The sequence below is a fragment of the Parasteatoda tepidariorum genome, chromosome 5 (assembly GCF_043381705.1).
Source record: "Parasteatoda tepidariorum isolate YZ-2023 chromosome 5, CAS_Ptep_4.0, whole genome shotgun sequence".
In the NCBI taxonomy this organism is placed as follows: domain Eukaryota; kingdom Metazoa; phylum Arthropoda; class Arachnida; order Araneae; family Theridiidae; genus Parasteatoda; species Parasteatoda tepidariorum.
The window spans coordinates 20,840,321-20,855,663 of NC_092208.1; the positions used below are offsets into that span (position 1 = coordinate 20,840,321).

At 27.2% G+C, this 15,343-nt stretch overlaps 1 protein-coding gene across 2 annotated transcripts in view; it reads right to left on the bottom strand.

Annotated features, from left to right (window-relative positions):
• Positions 1-1,226: 1,226 nt before the first annotated feature.
• The window catches only part of LOC107436611 (neurotrimin), a 221,559-nt gene continuing 207,442 nt past the window's right edge, over positions 1,227-15,343 (bottom strand). For both annotated transcript variants that reach the window (XM_021148982.3, XM_021148983.3), the window contains exons 6-7: positions 3,416-3,528; positions 1,227-2,340 (exon numbers count right to left, since the gene is read on the bottom strand). The gene's annotated coding sequence lies outside the window, so the exon portion shown is untranslated. The remainder of the gene's footprint in view (positions 2,341-3,415; positions 3,529-15,343) is intronic.

The window sequence follows — 15,343 nt, forward strand, 5'->3', positions numbered from 1 at the left end:
CATTAAAAGGTCACAGGTAAACGGAGGTCCCAAGTTAATATAGGTCAAAGAACCAATACAGTCGATGACAAATTGACAACAGGTAAGACAGAAGAACAAGGCGTAATGAGCCAAGAAAATCTCAAATGTAAAACAAAAGGAGGTGAAGATGTAAAGTGGTAAAACAAACAATTATCAAATACAATTAAAAGGCGACGCTAAAATTTGCAAAGCAAGGAAAGGCAATGTAAATAAGCCAATTAAAAAGCACAATGTAGTGAATAAATAGATTAAAACAGAATTAAAAAGCGAATGAGATAGATAAAACAACAAAACGTTGTAAAAATAACGGGAAGCAAACAGGCAGGCAGCCCAACAACCGGGACTGAGTTTAGTTCGTGTAGAGCGGATCCAAAATGTCATCAGGGGCGAGTGCGTGCTCCAGGGTGCGTTTAATGATGTTTTTAATAATTTGCCTCTGTTTATTAGTCCTGCACCAAGATCTTATGTCGCCTCTTGTGTCAAAACTATTTCCTCTAATGGTTGCAAATTTTTGACAGTCAAGCATCAGATGTTTAATAGTCTGATAGTGACCGCAATATTTGCACGCGGAGGATTTTTGAAACATCATATAATTAGGTATTATGAAAAAATATTCAGTATTAAGTTATTGATAAGTACATTTGTTTGGATGGTGGGGGAGTACTGTAGTGGTAGACAAACAAACTACAGTACTTCCCCACAAGAATTGTATCTGTGATAGAATTCGGTGAACGGATTCCACCAGTTGATTCATTGCAGTCTTTTTGTGAGATGCCGGAAAAGCTGTATTAAGTTCACGGTTGTCGTCGCTCCTTCGTTGCCTTTAGCAGTCGAGTGTATTCATTGTACATCGTATGTGATCGAGACTGAGTAGCAAAAGCGCGAGGAGGACAATGTCGCAGTCACAAATTGCAAGTCAACTGTTTAATGTGGACCATCCATTGAAGTATGCGAGTTCAAATCATTGTAGGCGTTTCTGCCAAAGTAGGCGTGCTCACATCGAAGTGGGAGTTTCTTTCAAGGTAGGCAGGTTCACATCACGTCCGGGTCACCAATGTGGAGACAGTGAGTTATCGGTAATGTCAACCTTATTCTATGAAAAGGTACCTCACCGTAGAATCGAGTTAACATGTCTTATATACTAATGAGTTGGAATTGTATTTTTGTATAGGTTGATATACTACACATTATAAAAAACACCACAATTTTGAAATACAACTTTATTACATAAAATAGTGATTGCAAAGGTGTCATGGTATGAAGACAAGATTCACGGTACAACAAACACAATACTTAACAGATAGTTTTATGTACAGAATTAAAGACAATAAGACTGCACTTTGTACAAATTAAGAGAGGAACTTCAATTACAACAAAGAACGTACTTGTACAAATTAGATATAACTTTTTTATGCAAGTTAAACTGTTGAGTAAGATTCAATAAAAGCCAAAGGAATAATTTATAACTAATTTAAGTGACCGAATTAAGGAAAATTAAATATAACTGCATATCCTAAGTTTTGCCAATTTTCTTAGTCATGCATAAAAAAATTAATAATGTGTATATTTTTATTTTTGATTTTACTACTTTTAAAATTTGGTTTATTATTCAAGTACCCGAATCAATATATATAACCGTAAGGTACTTTAAAGATATCTGCATATTTAATCAAAACATTTAGTTTTAAGGTAAATCAGAATTAAGGAGTTTATTGATGCGTTCTTATACAAATTAATTTAAAATTTAATTTCATATGATTAATGAATGTAAAATTTAGTTCGCTATTATACGTGTTTTAAGTTTTTAATAACATATTTAGCATGTTTGAAACGTAAATATATAAATGAAAAGAGCCATTAATTATAATTTTCCGTTTTCTTGCACCATTTATTACTGAGGATAAAAATGTTTAATTTCTTATAAATTTACTACAAAAAAATACGAAAATCTAACAATTGCATTCTTTTTCTTGATTAAAAAAATTCTTTCTTTAATTGATACAAAATACTGTGAAACTTGATTTCAAAGTTAATCAATTAGTATTCACATTATTGGAACATAACTAATTTTATACAGAAAAAACAACAGTACTACAATAAACGATGATTAAATTAATGTCATGAAATAAATAAAGCAAAATGGAGTTGGTGTATGTCGACTTTTCGAAACAAAACTTGGTATAAATAGAACACAAGACTAAATACTTAAGACTTAAATACAGTGATACTATTGCACTTCATATGTATCTTCAAATGTAAAATATCTGAAGTACGTTGATTACAGTTAGAGCATTACTCACAAATATTTCCTGAAAATATCTGAAAAAGAAATAAGATGTAAATGTCATAAAACGTGAGATAAGTCAAAACGTGCACTTATAAATCAAATAAAAAACTAAAAATATAATGAAAACTTTTTTTTTTGAATTTTAATTTGATCATTTTCTGCTATAATTTGTTTATTATCTAGCATATTCTAAAACATGGTTTTAATTTTTTTTCCAAATATTTACTGCAGTCATCTATTGATGAGTTTTAAAACGAAATTTAAAACTAGGTGGTAATAAATTAGTTAGTTTATGCAAGACGCAAAGAACCGAATTTTGCATTTCATTTCCTTTTACATCAACTGATTTCATAAATAGCCGCTTACATTTTGGGCATCGAATATTATTATTAAAAAAAACTAATTAAAAATAGAAATTAAAAGAATAGAAAATAAATAAAGAAAGAAAATAATTAAATAAAGAAAGTTTATTACATGCCTGTTAAAACTGTATCAGTAATGTACAGTTTCAATATCGATGCTGTGGAAGGAGGATTTTTAGCAAATATTTTGTTCTGTAACATGTTTCAGTAAAATTTACGGTATACAGAACCGGTGCCCTGAGTGCTGGTACTTTTTACCTTAATTTCATCACAGATGGCAAGCGTGACTCAGGTTTGCCATCAAATTCCTTAAAATATCCCGTCGCCATGGAAGTATATGAAAAGAATTTTGGTTTCATCACTACTTTTTTTCCCTTGGTTCCATTAATTTTTTGCTTGGTTTCATTCCCGGCTCGCACCAACTAAACTGCTGACGTAAAATATCATAAGCGGTAGAAAAATCATAAATCCGCATGCCATCAGACTAACAGTGAGAAACATTCGCGGTTATCCTCTTCGTGTAACGCAAATTTGGGTTGGTTCCTTCAAAAAGTTCTCCACGAAAGCTAGTTTGACACAATTATTGATCCATCGAGTTTCTTTGTTTCCTGGGTAGGGTACAAAATTATAAGGCTATCGAGTTGAACAATTATAGTCGTAAACTCTGATGAGGGTGGACAGTTCAACACTGGTTATAAAATAAAAAATAAAATATTTTAGTAAAATATACGCTTGAGTATATTACCTTTCCTGAGGTTCCTTGCAGAAAGGATTTAATGACACAATCAAAGACAACAAAGACATGAAGGTGCAGTAATTGAAACAATACAATACAATTTACAATAGGGTGGCTGGATTCTGAAAAAAATTAAATGCTATAAAAATCATATTTTTCTCAATTTGTTTTGAACATTTCAAGTGGAATAGAACAAAAATAGTTTAGTTTTCATAAATTAAATTTTAGTAACTATATGTTTAAACAATGTTATTATTTAAATATATCAATGATTTTTAGTTTTACTTGCAATTTTTTTAGTATGCAAGATATTACTTTTAATATAGATAGATTCCAATAAAAAGGAAAATAAAACAATGAAACAATATACAGATATGACTGCACTGGCTAGATATTGGTATATTTGTGGCCACTGAATTAGTACATTAGTAGTACAGTAGTAGAAAATTTTAATTGATGGCGATTTTAAAAAAATAATTTTCAATGTCGAAACAAAATTTTTAATTGTNACAAAAAAATGATTATCATAAAAATATTCAAGTACAATAATGCATAAAGAGGTGAGGCAGATAAAATTGCTGTAGGTTAAATATAGAAAATATAGACCAAAAAATAAATAAACTAAAAAAAAAAAAAATTAAAAATTTTGTTTCGACATTGAAAATTATTTTTTTAAAGTTATTTCTATTTATCAACACTTTAGATCATATTTTATTTCCCCATCTATATTTTCATTAAAACTCTATTCTGTTTCTTAAAATATGATGCAATTATGCATTACAAAAATAAATTTTATTTTATTTTGTCTTCGATATTATGCCATACCATTAACATTTCACTGTACTTTAATGAGAAAAAAAGTATATTCGATTTCTCTATTTCATTCGAAGTAATTTCGGAAGATTCGAAATATTTATTTCAGCAGTGCATGTTTATTTTCTAAATAATATTATTCACTTAAAACACATTATCTCTTCTATGTTCCAAATGGTTAATGAACATTTTCGAGTTTATTTCCTCTCCATAAAAATAATTAGATGGATTTAAATAAATCCTTTAAATTGATTTCATTTACTGAATGGAAATGTAATTATATCACTTAATGATACTATTGTTCACTATTTCAATATCATTAATTACCATTCATTCTATATTTCTATTTCTATTTTACTATTCCTATAAGATAAATACTATTATTTCTACTCGTTCAATAAATTAATTTTAAATGTTAAAACCACTTGTAATATTTCCTAGAACCTTTAAATTCTCGATGCTATTTTTAAAGCAGTTTTTTAATTAAGGTTGATTGTAAGTAATATATATAAAAATATTTATTACTCAATTACTTAAATATTTATAATTAGCATTATTCTAAGCTATGATTTCATTAATTGAATTATAAGGTATATCCTTTTTCTTTAAAATATTCAAAATATTTTCTGCCCATATTAAAAAAGTAAGCTTTACTTACAATGCGTCAAATACACAATGGACCACCCATAATAACTTTTGATCTAATGATCGAATCTTCACGTTATAGGACTCAATTTTAATGGTTCAAGGGGGTTACCTCAAAATGCTAATTAATTATAGAAGACGATATTTGAAGTTACAAAATTAAACACTAAAACGTACTTTCTCCGAATAAACATACCTTTTTGTGCCGGATTTGGATTTTTGAACTCCAAAATATAGGGGGTAGGCGCGATCTGGAAAAATGGTCCCAATATAGTTTGTTCAAGAGAGCGGTCCAAAGTTTGGACCTCTTAATATTAATTTTACTTTTTGTGTATTTCACCAAATCTCGAGAACTTTTAATCGAGTTTAAAAAAAATAATTACACCAAATTATAAAATTCGTTCTTCCAAAAATAATTTCATGCAAATAGTAAGATTATTCTCGATATTATTCGCAAGGTTTGCGATTTAAGCTATTATAAGGATAAACATTTTATCTCTCATTCTATTTGCGTATGCTTAAAAGCTAGTTGGTCAATATTATTTTCTAACCATCATTTTAAATTATGTACCGACACTTTTCCCGTATTTCCTTATTTAGTTTAAAATTAAACTTTTTTTAAGTGAAACTTCTTTCTTATTAATCATTATTTAACTAAAAAAATATGCAGCCCCAATAATTATGCAAGTTGAAAAATATGTAGAAACATACATATCATTGTTTTTAAAGGACATATATATATATATATAAAAAATAAATAAATACAAGAAAACGCGAAGTTTTGCGGATATAATCATGCTGATGAAAAGATTATATCTTTTATTTTCCGGGTTTTTTTAAGAATTTCACCCTATTTTTTTAATCAGTTATTTGTTATTTTTTTCATTAATTATTATTCCCCCCCTTTTGTGTATATATATATATATATATCNTATATATATATATATATATATATATATATATATATATATATATATATATATATATATATATATATATATATATATATATATATATATATATATATATATATATATATATATATATATATATATATATATATATATATATATATATATATATATATATATATATATATATATATATATATATATATATATATATATATATATATATATATATATATATATATATATATATATATATATATATATATATATATATATATATATATATATATATATATATATATATATATATATATATATATATATATATATATATATATATATATATATATATATATATATATATATATATATATATATATATATATATATATATATATATATATATATATATATATATATATATATATATATATATATATATATATATATATATATATATATATATATATATATATATATATATATATATATATATATATATATATATATATATATATATATATATATATATATATATATATATATATATATATATATATATATATATATATATATATATATATATATATATATATATATATATATATATATATATATATATATATATATATATATATATATATATATATATATATATATATATATATATATATATATATATATATATATATATATATATATATATATATATATATATATATATATATATATATATATATATATATATATATATATATATATATATATATATATATATATATATATATATATATATATATATATATATATATATATATATATATATATATATATATATATATATATATATTTATATACATATAATGTAGATATATAAACAGAAAAAAAAAGCTGTAATGCAGCATTCTTGTTGTTGCTGCGAACAATTTAGAAGACTAAGACTGGCATTAATTAAGATTCCTTTACCGTTTATTTCCTAAATCTTTCTTTGATATTTTTTTAGTGTCAAAGCTATCAACTTATTCTGTTCTTTTCCCAGAAATCAAATTTTTATCTCAGCTGCAAAAATCTCTTACATCCAACATTATTTGGAAATGGCCAATATACGGAAACGTTAAGAACGTAACTACCTTACTTGCTAAAGAGAGAGAAAAAGTAAAATAACTGAAAGAGTGCGTAAGCCATTCCCTCCAACAGCTGTCAGAACCAAACTAAGTGCAGAAAAAATACAACTCATTATTTGTTAGTTTTATCGGAAACAATTCATGTATCACGTATAGAAAAAAATAAATAAAGCCATCAGAGAAGTGTATAGATGCACTTTTCCTTCCCCTGCGATGGACAGGGGGAGGCAGTTCAGAATGTTTTCGTTTATGTTCACTATATTTCTATGACAGAAAGAAAAAAAAACTTGAAAAATAAATGATCTATGTCATTTGAAGAAAAACATATTTAGTAACCATATATTATATTCTCAGAAATATATTCTGATAGATTATGAATTTGAAAATGTAATTGCTTCACTATTGGTAAAAGATTAGAAAAAAAAATATTTTAAACAAATTACTTAAATATGCATTAAATAGCTATTAACTAAATGCATTGCATACTTAATGATCTTCAATCCATCTACTTTGAATAAATAACAACCTAAATATTCAAAAACCAATAAAATATAAAATAAACACATTAATGATTTGAATATGGATTTTATTAAAAAATAGTTTAACTGAGGAAAAATAAATTAAATATATAAAACTGTGTCCAACAAGCAGTGAGTACCAAACAAATTAAGCTAAAGCAAAAATGTAGAAAAGCATTTTTCCTTCCGCCCGCCGTGAACTGAATGATGTAATTCGAAATTTTTTCGCTGATGTAAATTACACTGTAAAAAATTATGGATCTAATTACGATTACAAATTATTTTAATGTAATAATTTTAATATAATTATTTTAATATAATAATTTTAATATAATAATTTTAATATAATAATTTTAATATAATAATTTTAATATATTTTTTTAATATAAGACAAACTGTTTTTATTTTTAAATTACATGTGCAAGTATAAATTGTACTTAATATGTGCTTAGTTGTACTTAATATGTGCAAGTATTAATTGCTTAATTTTCCAAGTAAATAAAAAATTTACTATCTCAATAAGCCGTTCAATGTTTCTATTATATCAATGTTTTTGTTAAATCAATATTTTTATTATGTTATAGCAGTTCATTGTTATTTTGTAGAACATCAACTAACATGTAAAAAATTCCGGGTAAAAATACGGTGAAGACTAAAACGGTATGCAGTAAAATCCAGTTTTACTGGAACATGCTACAAAACAAAAAGTCTGATATATCATAATATTTACAGCAATAATAACCAATATCAATAATAATAACTAATAAAACAATTATTACAGTAAAAATTACGGTGTAATATATAACGGTAGAAATTAATTTTACGGATGATGCACCCAAAGTACCGGTACTTCATACCGTAAATGTGATCCGGTGTTTCTTGCAGTGTAGTATGTAAGAAAGGACAAAAGTCTTAAGAAAAAAGATTATTTTCAAAGAAAAGTCCTGTAATAACTATTCAAATTTAATTACTTTTAATAATAACAATTTAAAAAAAGTTTTTTTAAAGCAAAAAAAATGACAAATTTGTACATTTCAATGAATTTTTAGACTAGTAAATAAATAAAAAAATAAGAAATGGCCGTAAGGTACCAATAAACCAAAACCATTAAATACAAAATACATTATAAATTCTTTGACTTGAAGCATTACATTTGAATCGATAGAAAAGTAAAAATTTATTTACTCAAATTATAAAATAAATAAAACTATTGCATAAAATAAAAAATTACAGTTCAATTAATCTTAATAAAAATACAGTTTAGATCTGGAATAAATAAACCAATTAATGCCAAAAACTTGTGTCCAACAGCTTTTAGTACTAAACAAATTTTAGAAGAAGAAATTCATTATTTGTTTGTATTACCAAAAACCTTTCATGCAATGCGTACAAAAGAAAAAACATCATTGATGTGTAAAGAAGAATTTTTCTTTTTCCGCTATGGACAGACGGAGACAGTTTGGAATGTTTTTTCTGATGTACGACACAAAAAACTGTTAGTTTGTAAGACGAAAAAAAAAAGGAATTGGGTAAAAAAATATATTTTCTTTCAAAACAATTAATTCTACTTAGATGTTTCATATAGATTGCAATTTTAAAAGTTTTAGTTTTTAACAATTAACAAAATATAAATTTAATATATTAAAAAATAAAGAATTGAAAATAAATACTCAAACATGAGTTAAATAACGGTATAACTCTTAATTTAATTACAATAATTAATAATATATTTGAAAAAATTTTGGTTTAAATAATTTAATAACAATAGATCAGCTTACAATTGAAAGAACTGTATAAAATGATAAACAGTTCAAATAAAGTTTATATGAAATAAATAGTGGTCATTTTAAATAAATAGCGGTTGAAAAGAAAACTGTTATACCTAAAATTTAAAATAAGTGCTTTTTAAATGCCATTCCATGGGTTGGACGACCAATAAATGAATAGAAAAATCCTATTTAGTATTTATTTCAATATAATTATTTTTTGTTGTTGAAAAAATTATAAAAAAATTTTAAAATCACTGATTTGTTAGATCATTGTTTCTCAAAGGGGGAGATACCGCCCCCCGGGAGGCCGTTGGAGTATGCTGAGGGGCGGTGAGCTTGTTTTGGGCAGTAGGGGGGCGGTGAACTTGTTTTGGGCGTTAGGGGGCGCTGACCATGTTTTGTCATTCAAATTGAATGTTGAAACTCCCAAATAAAATTATTAAATTACAATTGATTTAATAAATAAAATTAATCTAAAATTAATGTTAAAAGAAAGATTAAATCATTATATTAAATTAAGATTATCCGATTCACCATTTGTTCCAGCAATAAAACGAGCTTATGTGATCTATATTCTCGAATTCGAACCAGCGCAACGCATGAGACAGTTGTTTTTGCCTCTGACTCATACAAGTCATTTGGCGAAAATTGAAATGCATATGCTTTCAGTATGAATGTTTGGTTTGACCCATGTTTCTTATGAAGGTTTTCGTTAGCTCCTTTTAGTATTTTCCCCCAGTTTCGATTCATTTTCACTGTTTATTTGGCTAGGAACGTGCGCGAATTAGTTCTTCATCGTAAATTATTTATTAATTTTGAAAAATTGTTTATTATCTTTCACCGTTTGTATTTTGCTGCCTCCAACAATGTCGGCTAACAGAAAGAATTGTCGTTAATACTTGAATACTCGTCAGTGTCATGTACTTGAAGTTCGGATTTGTTCAATCGCCATTGAACTCTCAACTTCACAAATGTTTACTTTGTTAGAAAGTTTTATCTAATGAGGCAATAAAACCTTCCCGTTTGCAGGAGCATTTTCAAAAAATTCATCCTGACAAACAAAATAAAGATCTGTCATTTTTCACGAACATCAAGCACAAGTTTCTGACTGGCACCATCGGTCTCGGGCTTGCTAGCAAACTCCTCACAAAAATAGGATAGTTTGATAGCCTCTTAAAATATATCAAAATTAATTGCTAAATCTGGGATTCTTTCATACCAAAGGCAAAGAGTTGATACTGCTGGCTGACAAGGAAGCTTTAGAAGCAGTTTTACACCATCCAGCTGTATCCAATGCAATCAAAAATATCCCATTAAGCAACGATAAATTACAGCGACGAAATGATGAGATGGTTGAAGATATTGAAGTTTCTTTATGCAAACTTTTGATATCCAACATATTTTCCCCTCAAGTTTATGAGTTAACCTTGCCAAGTAATGAGGTTTTACTTTTGGCGTACGTCCGGTTAGTTAAAGAAAGAAAAATTATTCAAGAGATGCTTTTTGCAAGAAGCTTGATTGTAGAAACCAAATGTGAATCTATTTTTAATACTACCAAAGATTATTTTAAACAGAAAACATTCGTCTTGCGAATATTACCTCTGTCGCCCCTGATGAAACTCCTGCAATGGTGGGTCGACATCATGGGTTTATCACCCTTTTGAAGAGGGAGGTACCAGATATTTTAACTGTTTGCTGCGTGATTTACAGACAGCATTTAGTTGGAAAAAATCCCAGTGATTGTTTGCGTCAGTCATTGCAATATGTCGAGCTCTGCTGTGAACAAAATTAACTGTAATGCTCTCAACGATCAAATATTCATAAGCTGTGTAAAAAAAAAAAATGAATTCAATCGCTTGCTACTACACATTGAGATTCGCTGGCTTTCCTAAGGCACCTGTCTCAATAGGTTTCAGCTTCTTTTCGAATTTGTACTTGAGTTCCTCGAAAACAGAAATGTAGTTCTGAAAGACGGATTGCTAGAATTTAAGATAGAAGTTGCATACATGATAGATTTATTTGCAAAATTTAACTGCGTTAATTTACAACTTCAAGGCCACAAGTTCAATTTGATCACTACAAAATTAGTTAATTTTTGCCTTTCTAAAAAAATTATTTTAAGGAAACAAAATTTTGGTCGGAATGAGTTTAACCAATTTCCAATCTAATCGGATCTTAAAAAGAATAGTGAAATTCCCTCTGGTGATACACAAGAATATTGCTAACACCTTGAGTCTTTACACATGGACTTTTCCGACCGCTCTAAAGATATTTTGTCCCTGGAAGTCCCTAAATGGGATATGAATCCTTTTGTGAATATTGAGACAACAGAGGTTCAGATTCAGGAGGAATCGGTTGAACTTTCAAGCAATGAAACTTTGAAATGGTGATCATCTCTCTGAACTTTGGCTCCAAGGTAACACCACTCACCTGGACTATAAACTGTTCTCAAAAAGTTTAAGTTGCCTTCCCTTCCTCCTACCTTGTCAAACAAAGATTCAGTGCTGTGACGGATCTAGTCACAAAAAGATTTGCGTCTTTATCTAACTAAAAATATTGAACCGAATGTTAAGAAACTAGCTCTGAACCATCAAGCACAATCATTCCACTAACATGGTTATTTGATTTTTTCGTTGATAATAATTTTTAGAGTAAAAAAATTATTTTTGTGTGTTTTCTTATCTAATTAAGAGTAAATTACTCTTTTTAACTACAGACTTCTTTGTTGCATTTTTTTCAATACTGTATTTATTTTGATTACAACAAATAGAATGCGATTATCTGCCGGAAGAAAAATATCGAGTTAACGTGCACATTATTTTTTTTAAAAGAACGAAGCAAATGTTACTGCTAAAAAATTGCTTAAAAATGTTGCCTCTAATAATTCAGCACCTCCCCTCCACCCCTTTGCTTAAAATAACTAAATTTTTACAAAGGGGGGCGTTGAAATTTTTTTTGCTCCTTAGGGGGCGGCAACGTTAAAAAGGTTGAGAATCTATGTGTTAGATAAAAGATAGAAAGCTTACTCTTAATTTACCTGAAGCATTTGTATTTTTAAATAAAATATCATTTCCTCATAGAAATACATTTACAGATAATATAAGAATAATATTATATCAATATTACACGGCTCATAGGGTTAAGAAATGTTTAATTTTTAAGTAATTTGCTTTTTTAAACAGATTATAAGTTTTAAGAAGCATATTTCATGGAATAAGATTTAAAAATATACTTATTGTATTGTATTGTTATTAACATGCAATCTGAGTGAGGTAATTGCATAAAATTATCTACTGAAGAATTTAATCAACAATTATTTATTTTAAATTTAAAACAAAAATATACCTGGCAAATAAATGTTCACAATGATGAATTAAAACATGCATGTGTTCAAGAAATGAGCCCTCTTGCGCCCTTAATCTTCACTTCCTGTTATCATGCTAATTATTCTTATTTCCTTTTTATTTACTTGTGGAATTGTCTGACTCCAGCCTTAGCTAGAAAGTATGATAGCCATCACCAAATCCCGACAGTATTATACTGTATATGTTTCGTTAATATGTTGAGAATTAAACAATTGTACTTCTCATTTCCACTTTAGGTCTGTAGCATTTTAGTTAATGATATAAATTTTAATCACATATGAACTGAAATCTAACAATTGAAAGAAAAGGTGTACACAATTTTTATTAAGTTTGAGTAAATAAAATACTTGGAGCAGATTTAAAATCGTCATAATTTTTTGATTATCATCATATGTCGAATTAAGTATCGTATTAAAAAAATTACATTTGTCAAATTACATTATTCATTATTATAAAAATTAATATAATATATTAATATGCTTACCCAAAAAATTAAGTGAAAATATAACTAAACTTCAATTTTAATAGAAGATGTAAATATTTAAAGAAATTATTTGAACAACTGAGATGATATTATCTGATCAAAATCATTCGCGTCAAGAATATATAGATAGCAAAACATTATCCATGTTTTAAGTGCTTCAAAAATCGGTGCCCCTTTTCAAGACTAGCCAGACGTCACCAGGATTCGGCCTTGCAAGGGGAGCCTATTTTTTAAGCGCTTGAAATATAGCAATATTTTATGCTATCTATATATTTTTGAAGCGAATGGAGTTTTTTATCATATAATATCTTAACGATTCCGTTTCTTACAATAATTTATTAAATACTGAGATGGTATTATTCATTATAAAACTTCATTCTCACTTCAGATCGGATTTAACTGTCAATATGTTTTATGATCCAGACTAGCAAATCTTGAATTAGCCTATTTTTGACCTTTTGAAACATATCAACTGTTATGTTCAATCAGCATATTTTTGAAACAGAATGAGTTCTTAATCAAGTAATGCATTACCACTTCAGTTCCTGAGGGGTTGCTTGATTTTATAGATTAGAAAATAATAATTGATTTTAGAAGTGATACATTTTAACATACTCTTCAAAATACATGTTTAAAAATTACTGAATATCTTAAAAACAAGATTGAACAAGCGAAACTTAATACACGAGAAACATTGTCAAGATAACTTTCAAAAAGGAGAAACTTAAACAGTCATTTTTTTCGAATTAGTATATTCGGAGATAGTTGTGCTCAGTGTTTCTTTTTTAAACTTTTTCTAAGCACAGTTCTGCATTGTTCACGTGGAAAGTGATAGAATTTGCTCGCGGCAATAGCTGTGTAATTTAAGATTTAAACAACACAAGGAAACGCTATTGATCAAAATCGCAGCCAAAACTCCAGCACTTAAGTGGCACTTTGTCATATCAACGCTGGAGGTAATATTCCTTTTTCGTTAATAATTTTTTTTTCACTTTTAACTTATATCATTCTTAGCTTTGTCTGTTTACTGTAAATTATTTTTTTTTCTCCTTGCAAAAATTCATTTAATGAAATATTTTCATTGAAAAAAATCATTTTGAAATAAATTTTGCTGAGTGTGCTTAAGAAGCTGATTTTTTGCCCACTTTTATTTGATTTTATTCCATTGTAATAAGAATATTTTATTTTTCTAAAATGCACTTTGACCTCTGAAGTTACATTCAATTAACCAAATATAGGGATTATTCTTTTTGTATTATTCATAATTTGTATTATTAATATTTGAACTTTTTTGAGAGACAATTTTATTCTTTCGGAAATAAAATTCGTTTATTATATTAGGTATTTTAACGTTACACAAAATATTTTAGTTTTTTTTAAAATATGAATGAAAAGGAAAGTAATTCCTGATTCAATTATTTTTTTCTGTGAAGAGCAATTGCGCAACGTAGCAATCTATCAATCTATTATAAACAAAGTAACGTGACATAATACGTTAGTATAAATAATATAATAACTATATGAATTCGGAACCTTTAGGAGGTCACACAACATGGTGAATTGTTTATCAAATCTTAAGTCAAGTTCTAAACGATTAAGGAACTGTTCTATGTCAAACAAGGAGTTTAAGATAAGCAAACATATATTTTAAAATAGTAAAGTAGAACATGCTCTCAACAGCCTGTAGGAGGTAAAGAAGGTTAATTCTCCCCAGTTTGATGAAAATAATGCTCCTAGCATTGCGCGGCGGCCGCCTTTACTTCCTACTCATAAACAAATGNAAAAAAAAAAATTAAACGTAAAATAAAAAGGAAGACATAATCTATTTAGATCACAGAACATAACAATTTTATTTAGATTTATTATCGTTTGCTTTTTAAAATAAAACGATAGAAATTTCAGTTTATATCTCGCACACAATTAAATAATAAATAAATCACTCAAGTTTGAGCTAAAAGCACTCAAATATTGCTTAGTAAATACCACTCAAGTTTGAGTTAATGCAAAGCAAGAATTTCGCTCAAATAAGAATGTATTTCACTCAAGTTGAGTTAAAAAAATTTAACTCTTTTTTGAGTAGGGGAAATAACTCTTTCATTTTAAGAGAGTATTTTAAAATAGTAAAGTAGCCTGACTCAACAGCCTGAATGAGATAAAGAAGGTAAATTCTCCCCAGTTTGATGAAAATAATGCTCCTAGCATTGCGTGGCGGCCGCCTTTACTTTCTACTCATAAACAAATGGGGTCTTCAAGTAGCCACATGAAGTGTAATCTAGAGTCTTTTTTAACCAACGGCTCTGTCCCTTTA